The 3,595-nt window shown below is 39.1% G+C and overlaps 1 pseudogene; it reads left to right on the forward strand.

Annotated features, from left to right (window-relative positions):
• The first annotated feature begins 1,672 nt into the window (after positions 1-1,672).
• LOC123482439 lies at positions 1,673-3,083 on the forward strand (annotated as a pseudogene).
• The last annotated feature ends 512 nt before the right edge of the window (positions 3,084-3,595 follow it).

The following is a 3,595-nucleotide window of genomic DNA, read 5'->3' on the forward strand; positions in this document are numbered from 1 at the left end:
CTTCTAAGCTATTCATTCACATACAAATCCAATTATTAGAAAATAGAACCCCACAATATTATAATATATATATATATATATATATATATATATATATATATATATATATATATATATATATATATATATATATATATATTTACCTTTAACTACAAACACAGTTAAATGTGCTGCTTCAGTAAGCTGGTATGTGCAATATGCCTTGCTATTACAGGAACATGATTTGATGTCCTGTTTAGCACTCAATAGGTTTAGGTTTATTTGAACATATTGGTACATATGCAGAAACATACAGAAAATGTGATGTCTTACACAAACAGGTCAAATATATAACTTGAAATTGTAAAAATAAATGGTACATAGATTTCCCCGGGTGAATCGACTCTAGTGGGTTTAAGAAATGCAGCAGCCATGACTGAAGCCAAACAAGAGTTATCTTGGGGGGTTGGTTTAATGTGGGTGTCTCTTGTGTGTGTGTTCAAATGCGTAGCAAGTGTTTGTACATTCACTCTTTCAAAACAGTACACAGTTACAGTCACTCACCTTTCTAGATAATTTGAAACAGTCTAACCAGGTCTTGCATCTTGGAAGTCACCTAGGTTAGCTAGTGCTAGCCAACTTCTTTCGCCAATTAGCTTCAGCTGGCTGGTGTGCGCGTGGCAAAATTTGGTTGATATTGGATAGATCATCTCTGGGGCTATTTAGGAACCGTCAAATAAATTACACAATGTTTAAATGGGACAATATTTTCATGTTGCACATCTTTTAGTTGTCTCATTAAATTCTTTCAATATTTGTTTATGAATTTCTACAATGTATAGTTGGTTTGAGGTTTTTATCAAATGTCTTTAGTGATGGAGAATGTAATTTGCATAGTTTGAGAGCTCTTTTAGCCTTGAACTCCTCAGATAATACTGTCTCTGTGTAGGGGTTAAAGTTTTGCAGAGGGCTTTTGTGATCGTTCAGGAGTACTTTGAAGGTCTTGGGAGTGAGTTGTGGAAGTACCAATGATGCGACAGCAGCGTCTCTGAATGCCTTCCAAGTCCTTGGAGACAAGAGACTTGATTCCACTGATATGTCATGTTGACATGTTGACTATGTCACTTATTTCCATCCTGTAAACTATTTAGATAAAAGCAGGATGTACACAGAATTAGAGGAATGGAAAACAAAACCTTACTATTCATACTTCTCTACTGCTCCTGTAGCCAACTTCTCTATTTTCTGCAATAGTTCACTCACTCATCACACATTGAAGGTTAGAAAGCTCGAACCACAGATGAAATGGAGTTCCCTAGTTTGTTTCTAAGTATCTTTGCTAGAACCACTGTGCTGGGGTGGGCTATATCATCTGATCAGCACTATTGTTGGCTAGCTGAATCATCTAGTTAGCTAGACTATGCTGTCAAAACAAGCAAACTAGTCTGTACTTGATTAGAATTTGTTCTGGTACTCACAAACAGTCAAACTGCAGTTGACCATTTCCCTGTCCCTGACTCCGAGAAAAAACCATGACCACTTTGAGGAAGTGATGCTATAGTGGTGAATAGAGATACTGCTGTATGGTGAGAAACGTATGGTCCTGAGACACTCTGACAGAGGGGAGAGAGAGAGAGAAGGAGAGAGAGAGAGAGAGGACAATGGCTGATGTCCATCATTCATTTTGGGACTGCTTGTGACAGTTTTGTACCTGCTAACAGGTAAGACAGAGGAGAGAGAGAATAACAATACTATTTATTAAGAGATCATCACTCACATTCAAAACAGAAAACCATCAAACTGAAAAATATATTGCGGATGTTATGTTAACATTTCTGTTGTGTTTCTGTCTACCTTTATCTTCACTATTGTATAATAGTATATTACTCTATTCTTCAGAGAAGTACACCTGTGATGAATTTCAAGTGACTCTGTGAAATATAATGTAATCTGTATTACCAGTGAATAATCATCTGATGCCATTCTCTTGTCAGGTGTCAGTGGAAACACTCTTTTTCTGTACTCCATTGTTGGAGGTAATGTCAGTCTGCCGTGTAACAATGTGATTTATCCAAACTGCTCCTCAACTATATGGAACTATGGATCTATTGAAGAAGTCCGTCTTGGGAGGGGTGAAAAGGGGGAAGAACTGAACAACAGAGCAGACAGACTGAGTTTAGGGTCTGACTGTTCTCTACATGTTATTGATGTCAGAGCTGAGGATGCTGGAGTCTACATCTGTCAACAGTTCCTTACAGAGGGTGGACCACAATATGGAGGTGATGCTCCTGTTCATCTGTCTGTTCTAACTAGTGAGTATTACTGTTTAAATCAGAGCTGTGCAAAAGTGTAGTGTTGATAGTCATATTAAACATGAGCAGTACATACTGAAAGATTATGCAAGTATGATTTTTTCTCTTTCTCAGTGTCCTCGTCCTCACCAGTCACAGATATAAAACCTGATAGACCAGTAACATTAGGTGCTCTCTGCACACCCACAATGGACCTGGCAGATGTGCCCCCAGGCATGAACCAAGATGTTAGTCTGAGCTGGCAGGGGTGGATGAGGCAGATACTGGGCTGATTGAGGCAGGTACTAATGTGCAGGGAGACTCAAGATACAAGGTCACACAGCTGTCTCACTGTGACATCACTCTGAATATGACACTCCAGAGGAGGACAACAACAGGAAGTGGAGGTGTCAGCTGACTGGAAAAGTGGAAATCTTCCTGGATTTCATCTTTAAGTTCTCAGGTAGGGATTCTATATTATATATCTCCCATGTGTATGTATATTGTGTAGTAAATACTACATCTGCCTTATTAACCACCTGATAAAATGATGTGATGTCAGCTGACTGGAAAAGTGGAGACCTTCCTGGATTTCACTGTTACATTCCCAGGTGGACAATTTACTGATAGATATCCCATATTCCATCAATAAGTAGGCTACATCTATCACCCTAACCACCCTACCACCCTAACGTACTGTACACTGGAGAAATAGGATCTGTTTCTCTGATAGAATGTACATTTGTGTTTTTTTTAGAGAGTACCCGTACTTTGATTCCTGCCAGTGCCCCACGGAACCCCCACAATGGTTAGAGTTTTTCTTTTTTCAGTTTATTAAAAAAAAACGTATTGCAATGTCTGACAGACACAGTACTGGTATTGCTGGTCTTTCAGATAGAATAGCACTCTCTAGTGGTAGCAGTTGTGACGGGAGTCCCACAGAAAGGCTTTACTCTTCATAGTCAATCATTGAGAATCTGCATTTTATTGTCTTGTCACGCTTTGTCCCTTCATCAATGTTTCTACAATGATACTCCTGACTTCATGTTAGCTCACTGTAGTCACCCCTTTTCTAATGTGATGAACCCTGCCTCCTCTAGCCTCTCTCAAGATGCTTGACTTCATGTTTTTCAGACAGTTCTGATAGAACAACTGATTCCTGTCAAGACAACCACCAGTACTCCACAGTAGTCTAATCTGGTAGCGTAAAAACAGCCCTAAACATATTTATAGGAAGTACTGCTTGTCTAGTTCTCTACAGATTGGAGTGGAGAAAGATTTAGCAGATTGGTACATTGTATGAGTGGTACAGCATTGGGCCAAAG

This window comes from Coregonus clupeaformis, chromosome 33 (assembly GCF_020615455.1).
Source record: "Coregonus clupeaformis isolate EN_2021a chromosome 33, ASM2061545v1, whole genome shotgun sequence".
NCBI lineage: Eukaryota > Metazoa > Chordata > Actinopteri > Salmoniformes > Salmonidae > Coregonus > Coregonus clupeaformis.